This window comes from Ctenopharyngodon idella, chromosome 24, assembly GCF_019924925.1.
Source record: "Ctenopharyngodon idella isolate HZGC_01 chromosome 24, HZGC01, whole genome shotgun sequence".
NCBI lineage: Eukaryota > Metazoa > Chordata > Actinopteri > Cypriniformes > Xenocyprididae > Ctenopharyngodon > Ctenopharyngodon idella.
This window is the reverse complement of record NC_067243.1, coordinates 16,270,590-16,286,458: the sequence shown is the minus strand read 5'-3', so window position 1 is coordinate 16,286,458 and position 15,869 is coordinate 16,270,590. Positions and strand designations below refer to the sequence as shown.

At 37.6% G+C, this 15,869-nt stretch overlaps 1 long non-coding RNA gene across 3 annotated transcripts; it reads left to right on the top strand.

Moving 5' to 3' along the window:
- Positions 1–1,375: 1,375 nt before the first annotated feature.
- LOC127507755 (uncharacterized) lies at positions 1,376–15,734 on the top strand. 3 transcript variants are annotated; one of them, XR_007928417.1, is made up of 4 exons: positions 1,376–2,005; positions 2,667–5,722; positions 10,354–10,421; positions 10,559–11,092. It is a non-coding gene; the product is annotated as an uncharacterized LOC127507755 (long non-coding RNA). The 3 variants fall into 3 exon arrangements; XR_007928418.1 differs by lacking the exon at positions 10,559–11,092 and adding an exon at positions 13,613–15,734 and having other exon boundaries at positions 1,376–5,722; XR_007928416.1 differs by having other exon boundaries at positions 1,376–5,722.
- Positions 15,735–15,869: the final 135 nt, after the last annotated feature.

Sequence of the window (15,869 nt, the reverse complement as noted above, 5' to 3'; positions counted from 1 at the left end):
GTCGGCCGTCGGGCAGTTTTTGTTCATCGGCACCATCGGCTGAAGTTGGTCCTCGTCTGCATTTTTCAGCCGATTCGACACGTTGAATCGGCGTCGGAGCTCGTCAGTCAGTCGGGCCATCTGATCATTCTGATTGGCTGTTCAGCTACTGCCACCTGCTGGTACGAAAAGGCATTTCTTCTTACGCAGGCGCAGAACGGATGTGCTACTTGGTCGTCGTCTGTCGAGCGTCGGTTTGGTGTGTCAGGGGAACTTTGGACCCAGACGCTGCCGACTTGAGCCAACCTCGCAGTTTGCTTTCGTCACCACTAGTTCGTCGGCATCGGATTGGTGTGTTCCGGGCTTTAAATGGACTCCACACGGCTCCCGGGGGTTAATAAAGGTTAATAAAGGTCTTCTGAAGTGAAGTGATGCTTTTGTGTAAGAAATATATCCATATTTAACACGTAATAAAGTAAAATAACTAGCTTCCACCAGACGGCCTTCCATATTCAACTTATGAAAACGTGTAACACCTCTCGCAGTTCAAAATGCTTACGCTACATCCTACGCCTTCCATATTCAACTTACGAAAAAAGCATAACTGACATTGCATCAGCGTAACTGACATTGCGTCAGTTATGCTGACGTTATGTCAGTTACGCTTTTTTCTCAAGTTGAATACGGAAGGTGGTCTGGCGGAAGCTAGTAATTTTACTTTATAACGTGTTAAATGTGGATATTTTTCTTAAACAAACGCATCGCTTCACATCAGAAGGCCTTTATTAACCCACCGGAGCCATGTGGAGTATGTTTTTGATGGATGGATGCACTTTTTTGAGCTTCAAACAGGTGGTTTCCATTAGGGTGACCATATGTTCCATTTTCCCAGGACGTGTCCTGTCCAGGATTTCTAAGTTGCATAAAATGTCCCAGTTTTGGTTTTGTTTTCATATTTGCGGAAGGTAATGACTGAAAAATTATTTGACCAATAGCGTGCATTATACATAATCGACCAATCGTGGCTTGCGAGAAGGCTGGCTCTACAGAGAACGGTCAAAGCATTGCAAATACGACAACATTTTAATGCATTACATGAAGACTGTCAATAAGGACAGTGGCTTGCACAGACCTCCGTGTAGAAATTGCGTTCCGGGGGCACATCGATATGACCACTTTCACGATTAAAGAGGCTCAAGCCATTTTAGGCAATTTAGAAATCCTGGACAGGACGCGTCCTGGGAAAATGGCACATATGGTCACCCTAGTTTCCATGCACTGCCATTATGAAGCTTGGGAGCATCAGGGTGATTAATATAACTCAGATTGTGTTCGTCTGGAAGAAGAAAGTCATATACACCTAGGATGGCTTGAGGGTGAGTAAATAATGGGGTAATTTTCATTTTAAAGTGAACTAATCCTTTAAGTAACTTTGCAAACATGTCAACTAACTTTAAGAGTATTAGTAGACTGTTAGGTTAGGCTTAGTAGAATAAGTTGACATGTACTTGCAAAGTTACTTAGTTACTCTATAGTAAATTGAATGTCTGTCTATAGATAAATAAACAGACAGACAGAAACTACTACAATAGTGTTGATGTTAATATGGACACCTGTTTCCACTGAGTTCATTAGCTTTTGCAGCAAGTTGTTGAGATGATCCTGTAGGGGGCGCTCTTCCACATTCAATATGTTGTTGCACAGCACCAGCCTTCATTTTTTTTTTTAGCTCATAGCAATGTGCAATAAACTCCCAATGCTTGTATACGACAAGCCACTCACCATGAGTTTCCCTAGTACAATGTTATACAACATCCTTGTCAACCAGGTTTAGGGTTTGGCCTATAGGGCTGGTTTGAGGCTTGAACAACAATCATTTCTCTTTTTGGGAAGTGTGTGGTTAAGGTTATAACAAGAATATTGTCAAAGAAATGTAGTCTAACCATTACTTGGCAAGTTGCGTGACTTTTTGTTGTTCTTTGTTAAGGAACGATCCAACGGCATGAGACTCGTCCAGATGCTCCAGGTAATCGTGATAGGAATGTGAATGGAGAAAGAGAGGGGAGGCAGAGTCAGACTCAGAATTAAAGATAAATGTCAGCTGTCTCTTTGATTGATAAGCCTCACCAACAACATTCCTCCTAAAAAAGAGAAAGGAAGAATTTGACACATAACAGAATGACCTTGTGTGCTGCATGCCAGAATGGGCCTGACACACTTTTCTAGTCACCTCAGTGATGTTTACTCTGCCATAAAACCTTAAGATGGCCACCTCTCTTCACATTTCTCTTCAACGGCTTTCCAAATACTTTTTGAGCTGTTTTTGCATATGGTGTGCTGATCTAAAGCAGACAAGATCGTTTTCACCAGGGTTTTCAGGTATACTCCCCGCCTCTCATCTGGGCATGCTCATACCAACTCTGGGCAGGCAAATAAAGCAAATCCCTGGCACAGCCCAAATGGTCTTTAAATCATATCTGTGGTTGGCTTTGGGTTCTTTCGGCGCTCTTTTGTGCTTTTGTCTAACCTGTACACTCCTCCTTTTCCTGCCTTTTTCATTGTGTCAACTCAAATATGATATGAAGTGAACTCTCCACACCCACCATTGGTTTATTAGACCATTGTTTGATGTTCTTACTCATTCTATCTATTTCTCTCCTGGTCTGTTTATCTCTTTTTCTCTCTAGGTCAATAATATGGAGAAGCCCCACCCAGCTGAAGAGATACTGTAGCTCTCCCCAAACATAGCTGAGGAGTCATGTGGTATCCAGATCCCACGAAGACAATTTAAAACATTAGTGCAACTTATTATTCACTGGGAGTGTTTTTCTTTGGCATGGTGGGTATTTATTTTGGGTAGCACAAAAATGTTTTAAGCACTATGGATTAGGATGAGATCACTCTCTTTTGTACATTTTCAAGTTTTGGGACATTTGGTTTAGCATTTCACATCAGTTATAAAATACAATACAGTAGAACAATAAAGAAGTATGTCAAATAATACATTAATATGCAAAACACCCAATTTTAGGACAGATGATTTGTAATCACTGTACAATGTACAAAACACATCTGGATTCTTATGCCACAGATAAAATATATAAAAAGTAATTGCACTATAAAATGAAAATCGCAATTAGTTCCTGTCCTCAAATTTGATTGGCCCCAGACAGACAGACCTACTGTTGGATTGATACATAGATATTTGTACAGATAGATAAATAGATAGCGGCATTGGGACCTTAGTTTCTGAAATCGCTATCTACTCCTTCATTGACTATTCCTTGTGGATATCGACTGTGTCCGAAATCACCCCCTTTACCATTTTACAGTGCACTACTTGAGGGAACAGCCATTTGTAGTGGTGTCCAAAATAGTCGATATCATCAAGTACACTTATTCAATCATATAATAGATGCAGCCATACATGAGAAAGGCATGAACAAAAATTAATGAGTGTCCTTGAGACAACATTCAAACGAATGGAACTGAAGCGCACAATCCTCAAATCACATTTGATTGGATTACTTTGGATTACTGCACAATTTACTGGATTACGTTACTTCGAAAAAGTAATAGACCTTATGTAGCCCCGCCTCTTTCAGCTCTGCGCTCGTTGTCTTCTGGTTCGTATTTCCACAGTATGAAGGTAAGAACTTATGGATTTATGAATGAACTGCTCGTTTTAAAATCTTCCCGGTCAATTGACATTTGTTTTGACATCCGCTTCAGATATTACAATGCTTATGATAACTTTCGTTAACTTTACAATATGTAAATTCACTTCACTAGCTAATTAGCCTACTCCTTGACAGCGATGCCATAAAAATAAACAGAGCTACTGCAAAAACGGAAGTTCAAATAAAATTCTAAAGATGCCCGCAAAAGGTTTATGAAGTTTCAGTGTTAAGCTTAAACTACACCTTTTTACATTTTCAAAACAATTCATAGTTTGTGTAATACGATAAATCGTCTGAGCAGTTTTGCCTCGTTGATTAGGCATTCGGATAAATAGGTAACCTTTCATGAGTCATTGATTCATTCACTCAAACGAACCGAGTCATTTAATTGATTCGATTTTTTTCTTTAGCGGAGGATAAATAAACAAAGTAACTGGCGATATTGTGTTTACAATGTAAGTTGCTCAATTGTATCTATATCTTTATATTAACCATTGAAACTGCTCAGAATTTAGTTCTTGAGTAAATGTCTTAATGTGTTTGCTTTTGTTTAAGTTATCTATGCATTTTTTTTAAAGCCTGGTGTTAGTGTAAATACTTTTACCACTGTATTTAGAATAGTTTTGGTAGTCGCTCTCAAATTGATTGCTTTTTGTCTGTGTGACCTTTTAAGGTGTTCTGTTCAAACAAATCTTTAAACTATTTCAGTTAAGATAGATTGATGAAAGCTGAAGTACAGAAGTGGAGTTCATGTTGCTTATGGCAAGAATGCAGAGAATCTGCAGAACAATGAAAAATGATAATGATTATTCCAGTACATTCTTGGTGTATTGTGTTACTGCCGGAGCTGATGTTTACTCAAAAGTGTTTGACACAGATTTCACGGCCTCGTTAACTATAGGCTCTCAAAGTTTAGTTTGCATAGCCTAGCAACTGCCTCAGTTTCCTGCCTTTGTACGCTGTCTCATTTCCCCTTCTTCACCCTGGAAAAACGTACAAGCAGAGGCAAACACAATCCATCAGAGCTTAGTCATTTAAACGCCTCAGAAACACACCGTAGTTTGGCCAAGAGAAGCGAATAATCTGGGAAAGCTCTGAACAGCTTAATTCGTAAAATTCGCTCTCAGTGACATAAGTGCCACAAAAATGTAGATAAACCATTGCTCTCTTGTTGGATTCTTTTCACACAACTCCATTGTTTTCTATTGTAACATATTTACACTGGCAAGTTATGGTTTTTTCATTCATAAATGACATGTATATATAATATTGGATCAACCAATGGCATGAGTTTGGGGTGTTAACTATCTGTTTGATTGACCAATAGAGATGAAGTATAAACACAAACATACTATTTATTTTAATAAGGGAATCACACATGAAACATATAGATAGTAATTCTTTTCTGTCAATATGATTTATTTTTATCATATACTGTACTTTACAATAATGATGATGCATGTTGACTGAAGCACTTAACCTTTACATAAATAAGTATGAAACCCCACACTTAATATGCTTTAGAGAGATAAGACATCTTAAAAGCTGTACTCTGGATTTAGCAAGCTATTGGAGAAAAATTTTAAGAGCTAATAAACGTCCCCAGCAGGAATGTGTAACTACCTTGTATGGGCATGAAAATCAAGTGTGCCTTTTTTCTGTCATCTTTCTGCAGCAAAGAGGTTTACTTGACTTTAATGTGGTTTAAATAAGGGGGATTACTAAAGGTGGTGAGGTGGGAAGGTCAAACAGAGGTAAAAAAAAAAAAAAAAAAAACATATCTTTTCTCATTCTATGACTTTTTTAAATGTGTACAGAAGGGAGAGGATTCCTCTTCCTGAATGATGCTGATGCCACTGAGTATCACCACTCTGTGAAGAAGAAGTGCTGAGGTGAGAATGTGAGGGGTCAAAGTCTGGCTCTTGTAACGTTTCTGATCTTCTTTTTTACATCTCCATCAGTTTTTTCCACCCATCCATCTTTTAGATGAAAGAGAAAAGTGGATGTTTGACATCAAAAGATAGAGGACAAGCCTCTCCATTCCTGCACTGCACATTCCACTGGTGGGTGATAGAGAAATGTCAGAATTAGCCTAATTCTTAGCCTTTAAACTTTGACCTTTATGACGCCCTCATCTGTCATAACTTTTATACTTTTGGTGCCACTTGTCAGCAAAAACAATATTCAAAGTTTGATTTTAAACTGAGTATCAAAAAAACTATTTTAATCGTTAATCTCTTTCTCGCCATGAATATAGCCGGGGTAGCTGGCTGTATTGTCAATTATTTCTGTTTTAGGAACAATTGTTGAGTCATTTTTTTGTCTAAAGGCCTTAATAATAATAAAAAACAAAGATATGACATCCAAAGTATGTAAGGTCGTACAACTAGATCACTTTTACTGAATCCAAAAGGTTTTAATTATATTTTGCTACATATAAAGGTATTTTAAAGATTTTGAAGTGTCAAAAGGTCATTCGGTTTAACCTTCCAAAGGCCAATACAACCATTTCATTTGTGATTAACATATCTTAAAATGTAATAAATGTATATATTGTTTATTCTGGAATGATTTTATAACATCATATATTAACATGCACAATGGTATTAAAGTTATGTGTAGAAGTCGTTTCTTTGTTATAAGAAAGAATGTCCGAAAAAATGAATTTCATTGATGTCATTCGGAGTAACCAATATAAAGGGACCATTTTGGATCAAGTCATGCGGTCAATATCATGTGACAGGATGTGACATCATTCAGACACCTGCAAAGGACCACATGGTCATGAAGCAAAGTAACTAATTCTCTCTTAACTAATTGAAAAATTCATGTTTTCACTTGCTCATACGCATGTCCCGAAACATCAGGTCATTTGGTACAACCGCTATAAAACATGGAAAATGTTGTAATATTTTAAAAACTTGTACTAAATATAAAATGTTTGATTGTCTTTTTGCTAGCTAGCTAGATATCAGTCTGTTAGCATTGTTTGAAAATATCGTCATTCGGTATAACCAAAAGTGTCATTTGGCAAAACCGAAATTTTGGTTAAACCAAATGACTTTTTTGGTGACAAATTTTGTCCATCTTGTAAAAAATGACAAAAGCAGTGTCAATTGATTATAAAAACCACTTAATCTCATTGTTAACACTTAATAAAACTTCAAAATTAATTATGACTCCATTATGTTTTTTTACAATTTTAAAACCCTTCGTCAATGACCCTATTATAAAAACTGTAAATTATTTCCCAGTTTTACAAGGATGATCTTGTTATGTTGCTTTTTTATATATATATAGATTTATTTTCGGCACAGACGTAAGGTTGCGTTTTTATTGAGAACTTTGCTATCACTTTATATATATTACCATATTTTCTGGAATATAAGTTGTTGTTTTTTTTTATTATTATAATATGAAATGTGTCACCAAAGAAGAAATTTTAATTTTCACACTACTCTTTTCCAACTTTAATTCAAGTGACCTCATCTGTCAAACTCCAAAAAAGACTACTGAACTGGAAAAGAGCTGCATTAAAAATGATCAAAATATTTTCTTTTGTGTTCCATGGAAGACAGGAAGTCAATAGATTTGGTATGACATAAGTAAATATGAAAGAATTTTCATTCTTGGGTGATTGATTTTTGGAATGTTTGTCTCTAATGTTTACACAACCTTTATACAACGTTAGCCCTGTTAGGTAGTTTTTTCCCAAAACTGTCCAGGTCAGCTTAATCTTTCCTCAAAAGGTATTTGAATTGATTTGGCCTGCTTACCACTTGATTGCTAACTTGCCTGTGAGTCTGTAAACTTTTAACATTATTTCATGGCCATGCTTGTCTTGTTTTGGCATTACACAACACAATCATTTCCCTTCCCCTGAGACTGATTCACTAGAGAGCTGGTCCATGCTTGCTGAAAGAATGCACCTCATGGAATGCCGGTCTTTGTATCACTGTAACTTTCGAGCCAAGTATCATGAACAATACGATCTGTCACAGACTTGTTTGGATGTTACTTAGTTGCACCTCCTTTGCCTTAAAACACTAAGCCATGAGGATTTGAGCTGTAGTGAATTAGAGGGATAAGATAGTGTAAAAGCAGCTATAAGCAGTTTTGACTAGGGGCTGGTTCGCACAGCATTTTTGCAGTTGAAAACTCGAGGCGCAGGTCAGCAGAACGGGAAAAAAATAGGTCTAGAGACACATTTTAACTAAAGCGCCACATTTTTAGAATGCCATGTCATGCGTGAGATGCTGCAAAAGACACAAGAAGTGAATACAGCGGTTAAAGACATCCGTCTAGTGTATGTTTACAGAGCCAAAACTGGAATGGATTCTGTGTGAACGGCCCTTTACAGTTTCTTTTCTATACAAACCTGACATCAGCGTTACTCATGTAACATACATCGGCTCTGTGAACATAAACTGAATCTGTTTCAGGTCTCAATGATGTGAAGCATAGCCTGTATATATCAACAATCGTTATTCTCCGATTTCCTCATCCAAGTCTGAAACCGAATGCCATTTATTCCATGGACTGAATTGGTAACAGCATGTCCTGGTGTTTTCACAAACATGCTGTACTGATAAGTCTGTGGCTCTGGAATTCTTACTGTCTGAGGTAATGGAGTAAATGCAGAAAAGTATGGAGCAACAATTTCAACTGGAGTTTTTACCCCCTCGCCGGGACTCGCTGTGTAAGGTGATCAAGCAGGTTATGCTAATAGCTTAAAGGCATTGCTTTGTAACAAAATCATATGCAATGTTGATGTAATATTTGCTATCCTGTTTTGCGTCTTTTCAGAAATCTCCAGTGTTTATGTATGATGGGTTGTTTTGTGTGGTGTTTTGGCTTTGTTTTTGATTTGGGGTTTTGTTTTTTCTTTTGTTTTAGTGTTTTGTTTGGCGTTTCGTTTTGGTTTGTTTGGTGTTTTGTTTGGTGTTTTGTTTTTGCTTTTGGATTTTGTTTGGTGTTTATTTTGTTTTGTTTGGTGTTTTATTTGCTTTGGTGTTTTGGCTTTATTTAGTTTTGCTTTGGGGTTTTGTTTTTTTGTTTGTTTTGTTTGGTGTTTTGGCTTTGTTTTGTTTTGCTTTGGGGTTTTGCTTTTTCTTTTGTTTTGTTTAGTGTTTTGGCTTTGTTTTGTTTTGGGTTTTTTGCTTTGGGGTTTGGTTTTTTCGTTTGTTTTGTTTGGTCTTTTGGCTTTGTTTTGTTTTGCTTTGGGGTTTTGTTTTTTGTTTTGTTTGGTGTTTTGTTTTTGTTTGGGGTTTTGTTTTTTCTTTTGTTTTATTTAGTGTTTTGTTTTTATTTGGTGTTGTTTTGTTTGGCATTTTGTTTTGCTTTTTTTGGTGTTTTGTTTTTGCTTTTGTTTTGTTTGGATTTTTTTAGTGTTTTATTTTGTTTTTGTTTGGTGTTTTGTTTTGTTTTTATTTTTTGTTTTGTTTTGCTTTGTTTGGTGTTTTGCTTTGTTTTGGTGTTTTGTTTTTACCTTTGTTTTGTTTGGTGTTTTGTTTTTGCTTTTGTTTTGTTTTTGTAAAAACAGCATGGTTTTAAGTTAAAAGCAATACAAAAATACAACCATTTAGTATAAAAACTTCACAATTACTATACAAAATATCTATAAAATTATACAATACATTTTTTCACATTATGGTAATGAGAATGAGTTTTCTTTGCCTTCACCTAATTAGTTGTTTATGTATCTAATGCAATTAAAAAGCACTAGTGCTCATTTATTTTAAACCATGCTTTTTAATGTTTTTACCACTAATGCTTACTAATGTATGACATTTTTTCTTACGACTTGAAGATGACGAAGTGATGCATACTGTACATTGTTTTCTATAACTGTTGTGCTAGAGTTAATGTGAGAATGAGAAAACAGGCTTGGCTTCTCCTGTCAGCAGGCTATAACTTCTCTTTAGATTCTTGAAAGATTTTTGTCATGCAATGAAGTAACTTCATCACAACACAACAGCTTGCAGCCACATTTTTGTCCAGATCAAAGCTTTTAATATTACTTGGCTACTTTTACGTTCATATACACATGTAAGAGGGACTCTTTCTTGTATTTTAATGAGCGTAAAGTGTTCTGCTCCAAACTCATCTGTTGGTTTCAGATCATAAATCAGATATCACTGAAATAAAGAGGATACTGTTTATACAAAATACCTCCTCAAGCAACAGCACCAGTTTATTCCCATTGCCATGCCAACGGTCTGGTAAACGGCAACAGAGTGGAAAGATTAACAGTTGTGTGAAGTGGGATTCACCAGGCACTGGGTGAAATCCTATGCGATTCACCAGCAGCTCATTTCTCACAATGGCTAAATGGTTTAATAATCCAGGCTATTTTTGCAATTTTGCAGAATTTGTGTCAGACACAGGTTACCAACCTATCATTTTCCTAGGATTTTAACAATAATTTATTGTTTTTGTGCAAGTTATTCCAGATAGATGATTGGCTCAAATGTTCTGTTGTTCCCATGAGCAAAGATTGCAGATTTCAGATCTCATGTTTTGGTCCATATAATGATTAAAATTACTTTTAATGTATGGCCAAAAAGCACTTTTTTTTAGACATTTTTAAAAAATATCTTCTTTTTTTTTGCTTTACAGAAGAAAGAAGAAAATCTGAAGATCAATTCATGAAAAACCAACAAACCAAATGACCTTTTCTTGATTATGTTTGCAGCATTTGAGGAGAATCCTCCATCGTGTGGAAGGAGTTTCCCAACCTCACCTCTCTCCCAGACACCACGGGTGGGTTCAGTTGCTCTATAATGACAATATATTGAGCAAGCCATGCTTTACCCAATTTCATTAGTTAATCTTTCTCTTTTTTCTCCCTCCCTCTTTCTGACTGTTTCTCTCTCCCGTTGCTGCAATCTAAACTGAAGACACACATGGGCCTTTCACACCAATTCTGGAAAATTCCTCTCCGTCTTTGCTTTAGGGAGGATATGCTCATTTATATCTGTGTGCCCGCCCTCACGTAGGTTACATGCCCTGTGGGCATCTGTGGACTGAGGGGTGTTCCAGGGCAGGGCTTTTTCAATGAGATTCTTCCCTAGACGTTTACTGTTACACTACTGTTTGAAAGTTTGGGGTTGGTTAGATTTTTCAGTGTATTTGAAAGAAGTCTTTTCTGCTCACCAGGCTGCATTTATTTGACCAAAAATACAGTAAAAACAGTAATATTGTGAATATTATTACAGTTTAAAATAATTCTTGTATTGTACAGTGTAATTTATTTTCTTTTCAGCATCATTATTCCAGTCTTCAGTGTCACATGATCCTTCAAAAATCATTCTAATAGGCTGCTTTGCTGCTTAAGAAACATTTCATATTATTATCAATGTTGAAAACAGTGGTTCTGCTGTATATTTTTGTGGAAACAGTGATAGATAAAGTCATACAAGTTCGGAACAACAGGAAGGACCGACAAGAGTTTTTATTGTTTTTGTGAACTATCCCTTTAAACTTCAAGTATTTCTCCCACATAACCCAAGATGCTCCATCTCTTGGCCTCTAGAGTTCAGTCAAAGCCAGTTATCTTTCAAACAGACATATCAATGGCTAAGACCCCATTTTCTGCCAAACATTTGGGGTCTTTCCATGCAATAAATTTAGCAACTCACAATGAACTCCAAGGAAACAAAGGAGGAATGACATTTTTGTGAATTCCCAAGTGTCCCTCAGCACTGTATAATGGTTGTGGTTAGCTACTTCAGACACACCTCTGTGTTCACAGCTCATCTGTTTGGGAAGAATTTATGTGTGTTGAATAAGAAAAACAGTAAGAGTGAGAAAAAGTGGGAGGCTGAAAAGATAGAGGCACACCCTGATAAAACTTTATTTAACATCTTCCAGATGATATCGCTATGCTGATGCTTGGTTTGAAAACAACCTCTGATTCATGTCAGTATATCCAGCTGGTGCCTATGTCATGTGTCTGCATTTCCAAAATTCCTCCAGACCTGGCCTTCTTAAATAAACACCTGTGAAGAGAAATACAAAAAATAATTAAAAAATGTAAAATAAATGTATAAAACATTATTTATATATATATATATATATATATATATGTGTGTGTGTGTGTGTGTGTGTGTGTGTGTGTTCCTGCGTGTGTAAAAGCTGTAGCTCTAGGAAATGGGAGTATGCCAGGTATCTTTTCCCAAACTATGTGCCATGTTGTGGCAGCAACTTCAAGTATTATGCGCTTCCAGTGGCTTCGAAGCTTTCTGAATCTTTTGTTTCGAATCAGTGATTCGAAACTGCCAGAGTCACATGATTTCAGTAAACGAGGCTTAGTTACGTCATAAGTGTTTCAAAAATTGCAATGGTTCACCACTGAGGAGCGTGACTTTGGCAGTTTGATGCACGTTCCGAACCACTGATTCGAAACAAAAGATTTGTAAAGCTTCGAAGCTTCATGAAGCAGTGTTTTGAAATCGCCCATCACTAGATATTGTTGAATAAAGTCGTTATTTTGTTTTTTGGTGCACAAAAAGTATTCTCGTCGCTTCGTAACATTAAGGTTGAACCACTGTAGTCACATCAACTGTTTTAAATATGTCTTTAGTAGCTTTCTGGGCATTGAAAGTGTTAATTATCTTGCTGTCAATTGAGGCCTCACTGAGCCATCCGTATTTCATCAAAAAGATCTTAATTTGTGTTCTGAAGATGAACGAAGGTCTTACGGGTGTGGAACGACATGAGGGTGAGTAATTAATGACATTATTTTCATTTTTTGGTGAACTATCCCTTTAAGACTGGCAATATCTCCAAACTAATCACGCTCACGTGCCAAAATGAATTTCAGGTGCGCAGTTGTGGTTGGATAATGCTGAAAATAATGACAGTTTAGAATTATCACACATAAAAGTGGTTTGGAATTCAAATGAGGAATAATCCCCTTATTTTACACATGTGTTGGATTTTTGGGATTGAAACTGTGATGCTTTTGAAGTCTGAGCATCTAGACAAAAGCTAATCCCCCCATGGTTATAAACAAAATACAGAAACATTTTGTTGACAACCAGTAACCACACAGTGAATTCTTTCAGTCATAATAATGAAAACCAAACAGTACTGCACCATCTTAAAGGGATAGTTCAGCCAAAAATGAAAATTGTCATCATTTTGTCACCCCAGTGTTGTTCCAAACCTGTATGACTTTCTTTCTTCTGTGGAACATAAAAGAAGAAATGTCTCAGTGCGAGTTATTTGGTTCCCAAAGTTTTGCAAAATATCTTCTCTTATGTGACATGAGGGTAAGTAAATAATGACAGATTTTTCATTTTTGGGTGGACAGAGACAGTATACTGTCAGTGTTGCCAACTGCTTTCAATTGAAAGTAGCTAAAACTGGTAGCTAAATGTCACTAGATGACATCATAATGGCAAATTCATTGATCTATATAAATATGAATATAGGTCAGTGGGCAAAATAAGAATCTAGATAAGGTTTGTCCAAGAAGCTGCTAGATTTTTCCCTAAACTTTTGAAAAAAGTCTCAAAAGGGGCGGTGAAGTCACTAAATCTAGTGACAAAATCCCTAAATTTGTAAATAAATGGGGTAACCTGTAACACAGAATATGGCAACTGTAGGAATTGAAGCCCCGCCTTTTATTTAAAACACCCAATCACATTTTTGATCGAGTCGGCGCTGATAGCCTAGTGGTTAGTGCGCCGACATATGGCGCAAATGCGTTTACGGTGACCCAAGTTCGATTCCCGTCTCAAGGTCCTTTGCCGATCATGCCCCCTCTCTCTGCCCAACCCTGTCCACTGTCTTCTCTGAATAAAGGCACAAAAAGCCCATAAATATAACACATTTTTGATTGAAATGTCACCTTTTTTGTGTGTGATTTTAGTTAAAATAACAAAATGTATTATTTACTGATGAATAGTATGTTGCTGAAATATAACCTTCAGTCTTTCCCCATTTAGATGGATGCCTTCCATTAGCACAGCATTAAAGAAGATTAATGACACCTCTTACGTCTGCTACGCCTCATTGAAACACCCCTCAACCATCTTCCCATCTGGTGTTCTCTACCTGATAAATGCATTGTGTGAGAAGCAAAGACGAGCTGCATCAATAGTCGGAAGCTCTCGGCCGAAGCCACATGGTAAAAGTAGACAACTCTCAGAGGAGCTGTTTTCACATCTCCTGTCCAAAAAGAGTTGCAGTCATTTCCTCAAGCTACTGCAAGCTGGAGGACAAGGCAAGGGTGTGTCTTGGGCCTTTGGGGGAAAATTTATGCGCTCTGTCCCATTTGTATGGGCTTCCACTGACAGGAGGAGTTCCCCGCTCCAGAAGAAGAGTTCTCCCACACAGCCAACCCACGTGGCGAGCAGGGATGTCCTCGGATAATTTTAGTCAGCTGACGTCGTTCTGTGTTCCTACCTTACATCTGTTCCTCCTTTTGTTCCTGATGTCTGCTATTAACTGTGTTGCTTTTTGTCTCTGAAATTTAATGTCAAACACATGTGCTTCTGCAAGGAACAAAGCCGTTTGAGAGGAACTTGTGTTAGAAACCAGACCTCAAGTCTCTATCTTCTTAAAGCCCAATGTAATGTTTTGGGCCGAATTGACTCAAAATATCTTCTTATGTGTTCCATAGAAAGTCAAGGTTTGGAACGACATGAGGGTGAACTATGAACTCTCCCTTTAACAATATTATTTCCCCACTAATTTTACCTTGGATACCAGATCTTTTCCTGAAATCTAGGTAGATTGATTTCTGCATATGGCGCATCAGGAAAAAATCTCACAGAGAGCTCACATTCATCACAACTCGAACACATCCTGCCTGGAGCCCGTTGCAGGAAAGAGTGGGTCACCACAGCATTATGTAATGGGCTCTTTGCTGTCATGGCAACGCTGTGGGAACTGGAACTGTGTATTCGTGTGGCTGGAGGCTGCGGCGTGTGTTGACAGAATGTTCCTCACGTTGGGTTCCTGGATGGGCCTGACTATAAACACTCAGTCAGGGAGTTCCCTCTCTGACACAGTTCTGGGTTTGGAATTCTGTGCAGGTTTTTATTACTACGTTTTTGGTCACATCCACTCATTTTTATTTTTCCACAGGATCTAGAAGAAGTTTTATACTGTACTCTGACTGGAAAAGGGACATTTTCTGAAAGGATCTGCAAGCCAGATCAATTCACCAAGTTTCACCAAATTCACCAAAATTTGCAACGTTAAACATTTGTGAATCCTCACCGCTGTTGTCAGGGTCTCAACGTTTCGGTTAAAAGAGCCAATTGCCTTTTGACAGTGTTTACTTGCACACACACACACAAAAAGAAGCAAGATGTAAATGATAATGTTGCAGAGTTTATTGCTGGTTTCAAAGTTACTGAAGCATCATTTTAAAGGGTTAGTTCACCCAAAAATGAAAATTCTGTCATTAATTACTCACCCTCATGTCGTTCCACACCTGTAAGTCCTTCGTTCATCTTCAGAACACAAATTAAGATCTTTTTGATGAAATCAGAGAGCTTTCTGTCCGTCCTTAGACAGCTACGCAACTGACACTTTGACTGAATAAACCTCATTGGTTTTTGCGGAAGCTCAAACGTGCTGCGCAACATGAGAATGAACCTCAGTGGTTCTTGTGGAAGTTCAAGCGTGCTGCGAAACACATGAGAATGAAGCTTATTGGTTCTTGTGGAAGCTCAAATGTGCTGCGTAACATGAGAATATAAAGTTCAGTCATGAAACTCTATTAATCGCTGATTGGTTCTTTCAGTACTACGACACCAACCAATAAGAGGTACTTCCTCATTTACGTGGCTTTATTTATACCGTATCCTAGCTGCGATCAGCACGCCGCACAATATGAGAACTCCTATAGTCCCACCTCCTCCACAGCGCCACCTGTAGAGATCTGCTACGGGGGGTTCTATCATTCTGCAGCAGCCTTTCCTTTGTTGTTATTTTGACTAAGCTGAACAATTATGTATTTGCTCAGCAGCAGCAGCAGCAGCGTAGCAGATCTTGTCCGCCAAAATCAAGCCTATGTACATTCCATGCTCCATGCTAATAAAATGCTGGTTGAATCTATTCACTCCGAGAGTTGTCATGATTGAAATGAACCTCACTGGTTCTTGCGGAAGTTCAAGCGTGCTGTGAAACACATGAGAATGAACCACATTGGTTCTTGTGGAAGCTCAAATGTGCTGCGTAACATGAGAATGA